Consider the following 8,095-nt stretch of genomic DNA (forward strand, 5'->3'; position numbering starts at 1 on the left):
AATATTCACCAATATAAATATATTTGAATTAAAGTATCCATGTAGTAGATTGAGAGTAGTGAACTGATGCTTTTTCTTTCATTCTAAAAATTTTTTTTAAATTATTATTTTCCTATTGTTTTTCATTGTTTATTAATTGGCCAATCAATGTAGTTTATAAGGTCTTTGGAAGTAGTGTTGGAGTGCCGTCATGATTGGAGTCAACGATCGCAGTCCATCACTGTTACTTGCCTGACCTAACCCTTAGCAAGCAAGTCTGTGTAGCCATCAGTCAGCAGCAGCGATCGCGCGGAGTGGCGCGAGGCTTGTTTTGATAGCGATCAACGCACGAGCACATCAATCAGCCAGCTTCGCACGTGGCCGCTGACACAAACTGAAAATCAATGCGCGCAAGTGCTGTACGCGAGGGAACGGCGGGAGTCAAGCCGTAAATATCCAAATACGAGTTGTGATGTGAACTGTTGTGCACCTCTGAAGAAGACTGAAGCTGGAGATGGACGCAAGAGCGTACAACTGAATTATGACTGTCTTGCTCAGAGCAATTTAACTCAGATCTTTACATACAATCCATTTATACGGCTGGATTGGGCAGAGGCAGTTCAGTATCTTGCTCAAGGGAACAACGGGAGCACCCCTGGAGTGGGCCAAATTAGGGTTGGAGTGAAAACCTACAGGATGGTAGATCCATCACCAGGAACAGGGTTGATTACCACTGACCTGCAGTATAACCTTTGAGTTACAGGCCCAGTTCCCAAACCACTATACTGGACAGCTGCCCTCATTTGAGATTTTTAAAATGTATTTTTATTTATATTTTCTTTTCTGTGTGTTGTGGATGTAGGTTATAAGGTATTCTTGGGGAAATTCTGTTAAGAGGTTTCAGCTGTGCAATAGCCGTGGAGAGGAATCCAGCAGAAAAAGTTACTTACAAAAAAAAGGAGAGCATTCTTGTTGTAGTCATGCAAAACATGGTCTGTGGACAGAATTTTACATCATAAACTAGCCAAGCCCTCTGCATTATTCATTCAGCTGTAAGCCGTTCTTGCCATAAGAGAAAAAAATGCTATCAATAAATAATATGTAAAAAGCATAGAGCATGCAAAACATTTTATACTCACCATACTGAAGTGCAAAATGTGAAATGCTACTGTTGTGTATATAATATTCATATGGAACATTGGGAGTCTCAGGACCGATTGGGACTGTTAACTGGACTGGATATTTGTGAATTCTAAAAAATATGGGAATTAACATTATGTTTTGTTTTTTTTAAAGGACAGCAGCTGTTTTTGTGTTTTTGGCTGGACCGCAACAGCGGGGCCAGCCCGACAAACGCGAATGTCTGTGACTGACTGAGTGACTGAGTGAGTGATGAAGTTACACCATTGGTCGGCCGAGTTACGACGTCGCACCATTGGTCGGCCGGAGAGGTCCATCCATATACTAGGTTTTGACCTGGTCTTGTTTTGCTTTGTTCAGACAGGTGGAAAGCAGAGGGTTACACATATAGAAGGGCCCACAGATCAGAAGGTGCCATGGCAGTGGATTAATTCCTTGCCTTTACTCGCATACAGACCAAGAGTTGGACCGTGGCATGTGTCTCACCTAATGCTTTTACCCGATATTCCCGTATCTTACCTTTAATGCAGTTCACAGGTAGACCACTCGATGGCAGTAGAGGGCTGCTGACCAGCTGCACGGTCTAAACGCGAGGTATAACCCAGTCTTGGTTTTGCGAAAGAAAAAAAAAACCTGATCAGACTCAGATCATGACATTACATTACATTTATTTAGCAGATGCTTTTGTCCACTGCAATGTACAATAAGTGTATATGATCAGCCAACTTCAGAATGATAACTTCAAATGGATCAATAGCTCACTCTTCTCTGAAGAAAGTGCTGACCTCTGTTTTCTCTGTTGTTTGAAATGAGTAACAAGTTCTTGCTTTGGGCAAGCCAAATGTAGTGTATTTTACACTCTGCTGGGTGGTGTGGTGGTGTGCGTGTGTTCGGTTCATGTCGTGTGTGTTATTTTGTGATAACTAACAACAATGATCCAAGACAGGCTGGGGACATCGGTTTTATTAAATTGAATGTCATGTAATTTCTACCGTTTTCTCTAAAGCAGTGCATTCTGGGCCTGTGGAAAAGGCTGAGTGGTGTGGTCGAGATGTGTGTTTCTCTGCTCTCTCCAGACACCACAGTTACATCTTTATTCGGTTTGATCCACCCCCCCTCCCCCCCTCCCCCGCCCTCACATCATCCCTGGGGACCAAACTGGATGAAATTTATCATGGGACTAAATCTCTTGTGGGACAAGACTGCCACTCTAGATCACTGTTGTCCGGTTAAGAGCACATGACCTCGTGAATATTCATTAGGGCGAGACAATGGGCCACTGCACTGAACAGAGAGCCGTTGATGAAGGAGAGGCGAAAACATTGTACTGTTTTTTTTTTCTGTCACTAATTAATATTCACGGTGACTGACAGGGCTGTGCTGTTGGCTGCAGAGGACGATGAGAGCAAACCCATTTTAGAACACATGCAGTTGCACACTGAAGCTATGAGCATTCATCCCTGAGCCACTTACACTCCAGAGTAATACATTTTAGCGTCATGTTCATTCCTGGGGTTTTCCTTGGATTTAGAAGCAATGGGTGCTGTGAGACTAAGGGCTTTATTATTGGTCAGAAAGGATTAAAAATTACAATTATTATTACTTTTTTTATTGAAAATTGTGGGAATCTGAGGCTCTAAAAAAATTACGCAACAGGAAATCTGAAGGTCACAGGGAAGGCGGAGCCAAGATGGTGTCATAGAACCAAGATGGTGTCACAGTACTGAAAAATGACTAAAAGGGAACTTGAGAGGCAGAGGCAGATCATCCCAACACATTTTTAAGTCCTGCGAAACTGCTGAACACACACACACACACACACATGCGCACACATGTGAGGTGTGCACACACACAAACACACACACACACACACACACACACACATGCGCATGTGTGCACACACACAAGTACACAAACATTTTGTTGTGCGAAACTCTCCCAAAACAAACACAGCTGTCCCAGTTATTTATTTTGCATTGTTGTGAGACATGGTATGACCTCTGGAACTTTGCCCCCACACACAAGAGAGATCAAACAAACTGACAGGGTGCTGGGGGGGGGGGGGGGTGGGTCTACACACTACAAGAGAAAATAGTTTGTACAAAATTATGAATGAATGCCCATGAAACAAATCTCTGAACTGCAGCGGACACACCCGAAGAGACACACGTGCATACCCACCCACGCTCTCCCGCATAAAAATGGAAGCAAACCTGAATGACAGTCAGCTTCCGGCCCCACCATTGCGACAGACGCATACATCTTTCCACACAAATATGAGAGGCATCACAACCAGACAGCAGCCTGTCAGCTTCGCCGTCACAACCACAGGAACTATGTGTCCTTTCACTTCCATGCAAGAGGACAAGAAGGTGTGGAATTACGCAAGAGAAAGCAGCTACGATTGTTCGTGAAGGTTTCCCCATTTCAGTCACCATGGTGACAAAACAGGCGTGTGCATTGTTGCCATAGATGCAGGTGACATGTCAGAACCTGCCGCATGCCATCATAAATGGCAGATCTTTACCTACATCCTACACCTGAGAACCTGACCGGTGACAGGTGATCCTTCAGAGAGACACAGAGAAACAATGAGGTGGCGCCCCCTGGTGGCAAAACGACCTGTGTACAGTACCAAACCACACGAATTAACAGGGATAAACAACTGGCTTTTTTTTTTTTAAACGAAAGAAATATACTGACACTATACAAATACAAAAGCAACACAAACACACGTAAATTCACCAGCATTGTCTAAGGAACTGTCAGGAACTGGGGGGACAGTTAAAGAATGTAACTCTCACCACTAGGTGGCGCCAAATATCTATTCAGAACTAAAGTTATTTTTGGCATAAGTGAACTTGATTGCGCAGTCATGATTTCTCTTCATTATTACCTGGTCATGCTATGGTGCTGTTGCTTCCAATAGAAGGAACCAAGGCGAATCAGTGTGTTTGTCAGCATGTGGATGTGGCCTCAGTGTGACGTGCCCATATGTGGGTGGGGCATCAATGTGATGCATCAGCATTTGGATGGGGTCTCACTGCAAAATGTCAGTATGTGGGTGTGGTCTCATCATAATAGGTCAGCATGTGGTTGTAGTCCCTGTGATTGGTCAGTATGTGGGCTGGGCATAAATGCCTCAGTTCTCCTGCTCCACAGCCCCCATTTTCCTTGTGTTGAGCCCTGTACAGGCTCACGGTGACAGTCACAGTCGCTCCCAGGCCCACGGACCTTAGCAGCGGATTCCCCTCCCTCCAGATCCGGGGCTGAGAGGACGGAGGAACACAGTCCTGTTTCCTGTTCCTCTTGCGACCGGACCTTTCCCGTTTTTACCTCCGCTCCTGAGAGAGTGTCGGGTCGTTTTCTAGGGCTCTATCAGACACTGTGTCCAGCCAATCACTCACAGCCTCGTGGTCCAGCTCCGCCGTGTCATTAGATGGTAGATGCGGTCACACGGTGTGTGGCAGCCAATCTCCTCCGCCCTCACACACCACTGAGAGTCATGCATGAATCTGATTGGCTCTGAATGCTATGTTTTGCTTTTATGGTGACAGCAGTGATGATGACTGGAGTTTAATAGATATTACTGAGGTGCTTCTTTGCTCTGCATCCAGATGCTGTAAGAACAGAGAGAGAGACGACAAGCTGGTTTGTTCACTAGAAGTGCAGGTAAGGTAACAGCCAGGTGAGTGCAGGTGAGGTAACAGCCAGGTGAGTACAGGTAAGGCAACTGGCAGGTGTGGACCTACAGCTATTTAAGGAACATGATTTCCAATTTATGACGATTCTTAGTGTCTTTAGTGACACACCGTTTCATTAAGAATACGCTATGAAAAAAAAGGAGAGAAAAAAGCTAACGTGTGTTCTTAAACAATTGCATTTGGCTGAGCTAGCTAGAAAACTACAGCACATCTGCACAGACTGCAAGCACCCAAACAACCAGAGGAGGGAGGCGGTTGCACAGTGGGGCAGTGGATATCCTTCGGACTGAAACCCCTACCTCCCTGGGTGATGCTTCAGCCAGTGAGGTGCTGGGAGTGCCACGGCCAGGATTTAATCTTCTCCCCGATGTCTTACACAGATACGCCAGACTGTTTCATTTATCTTGATGCTAAAGCACAAACGAAATAACCCACAAACAAATAGAGTGGGTGATTTACAGCAGCGTGTGACTTATACTTTTGTAATCACTTAATTCTCCCCACTCCTTTGAATTGCCCAGCCAAGCACATTATTTATGCAGCCTTAACTGCGTTGAAGGTAGCATAAGAGTTTCCCCTCCAGCGGAGCCTAATTCACCACAGAGTAAATAAGCACATTATTAATGAGTCCCTATTGATCTTCATCTGAAACGAATCAGCCCAGATTGCTTTGCTTTCTCCCATAAAGCGGCTGAATCACAGTGATTCATCCATACTGATAGCGAGGGGGGACATTACATTTTTTTTTGTCGCTGTAACAACCTAATTTCGAGGCCAAGTTCGGTACAGTAACGAGGTGTGTCCGTATCAAATGGAGCAGTAACCAGATTTGCCGCGAGGGACTCCGGCTTGTGGAGGTCAGGCGCGTAACTGTCCCTTCGTTAATCACCATGGCAACGGACACTGGGGGCTAGCGCTAGTGGTTCCACCAATGATGCCATTAATTGAAGCTTAATTACAAACCCCGGCGTCCATAAATAAAAGTGTAAATTACTGTTTCCCTCTGCTAACCAGTACATTAGTTAAAAGCCTTGTGTTAACACCTACATTAATGTTTTGAATCTAGGTAAACCATTGATCATAATAGTTGAGAGAATTCTGATGTCAAGGAATCTCCCCTAACAGACACAGACACAGAACACACACACACTCTCTCTCCATTTCTCTGTTCCTCTCTCTGTAGTTACCTCATCAGAATTCACACACAAGCTCTTGCTCTGATTAATAATTGATAAAAGTTAATAATAAATGAGGGTGTGTGTGTGTGTGTGTGTGTGTGTGTATGTGAGAGCAGGGCAATGTTGCGTGACATGTCCATTACAGAAGATTTTCCACACCTTTCCATCCAGTCACAAACTGCCATGGTTCTTTAAATGTTACTGCGACGTTGAGACAATGCTGTCAAAGATACTGAAGTCCTGCTCTGTTTGCATGTCCGAATGCATATAAGAATCCCACACATCTTTAATGTGAAAAGAACAAGCCAATATTTGTGAAGCTAACTGGTTAATACTGTAGTCCACATCTCCCCGTTTCTGCTTGCCGTACGTAGGCCTATAGTTGTCAGTCATGGCTAAACGCTTCCTGCTTTGAAGGTGGAGCTCCCGGGGAGACGAGGAGAAAAATACAGCCTACTAATTTATTCCGGGGGTGAACGAGGCCGTCTCCGCGGAGTAATTGTCGTTGCTTATTCCAGAGCGCCTGCCATTTACCAGCCAGCCGCTTTATCGCGGGCGGATGGCTCCTCTGACATTTCCAGCCCTATCCTTTCAAACTTCGGCCGCCGCAGGAACGTCCGCCGCTCGGGGGAAGCTGGGGGGAATTTGATAGGGTTCCTCGGTTGCCACAGCAACTGTCCATCATCAGACCAGAAAGAAGGCACGATCCGCGGTGCGCGAGCATTCCGTCAGACCGACATTTCAGGCGTCTGCCGCAGGGACGTGAGGTAATGTTCAAACAGACTTAATGTGAATTAATACCCATTTGAAGCACACCACCCTGCAATTAATATCATAAAATAATATTTTTAAAACAATGGATGAAATAAACAGCATTTAATCTGTAGTAGTGTATGTCTGTGTGTGTGTGTGTGTGTGTGTGAGAGAGAGAGAATTTGTAGCTGATTTATCTGCGCTGTTTGAAACCTCGGAGAGCCTAATGAGGCCGGTGAGCAGCATTTTACCGTCTCTTTCATCACAGCTGAAATCGAGGCTCTTGTCCAAAAGCAGCTGCTTCCCCTCAGAATGGCCTTATAATCAATTATTCTCACTGTATGTTACAAAAAAGGGACGGGGCCAAGCGAGTCGCGAGGGAGGGAATATGACCGTGGAGAGACATAGCAGAGCTGCGCTTCGCGAACACTTCACGCATCTATCCATCATTGCTGTCCTCGCGCTGAAGATAAAAACGAACGAAAACCAGCCATATAAAACCTTACAAGAAAAACTGAGGGGAAAATCGACTATAATAACGAATGGTAAACACTCGTTAGTGTGTCACGTAATGCAACCCACCATTATAATCGGGCATTTTTAGATTGGCACATTGGGGCATTATTAGATTGGCACATTGGGGCATTACTAGATTGGCACATTGGTCAAGCCTGGCAATGCATAGTCATCTTTGGCACGACCTTTCTGAATACAGAACGTGCTCTTCCAGTTTCCCTCACGCACAACCCCCTTAAAAGAGAGAGTGCATTTTGTGTGAGCCAACGCTTACAGTCGAACATATGTTCACATACGGAGTAAAAGTGTTTTGGAATATGTCAAAAAAAAAATGTAACGGTAGTGAGTTTCCATGGGTGATGGGTTCCATGGGTCCAGTTTAAGAGGTTCAATCGCGCACTCATCCTCACCCTCATCTGCTTCACTCATTTTCACCAGCGTCGCAGGAAGAACATTCCGGAAGAAACCATATTGCTTCCTCATGCAATTCTGCAGCTGTCTTTTTGGTTAGGGGGGGGGGGGGGGCTTTAATAAACCTGCCTGTGGAGTGGCTGTGTGTGTGAGTGCGCGCGCGTGTGTAGACAGATCAAGCGCTAACGTTCACTGAATGCATTTTTTATTTTTTTTAAAGAAGAAAAACCTCGTGGTCACGCATAAACGAGGCGTTGAAATATCGTCCCAGCGTTCAAAAACAACGTTTAAATAGTGCCGCCTGCAGCCAAGCCAACAATCACAAAATAAATCAGCGAGGGGGCAGGGAGAAAAGGGGGCGGGGCCTGGACGCGAGGCGGAGCGCCACGCCCTGGAGCCGGACCAGGAATTAAG

The sequence above is a fragment of the Anguilla rostrata genome, chromosome 10, assembly GCF_018555375.3.
Source record: "Anguilla rostrata isolate EN2019 chromosome 10, ASM1855537v3, whole genome shotgun sequence".
In the NCBI taxonomy this organism is placed as follows: Eukaryota; Metazoa; Chordata; class Actinopteri; order Anguilliformes; family Anguillidae; genus Anguilla; species Anguilla rostrata.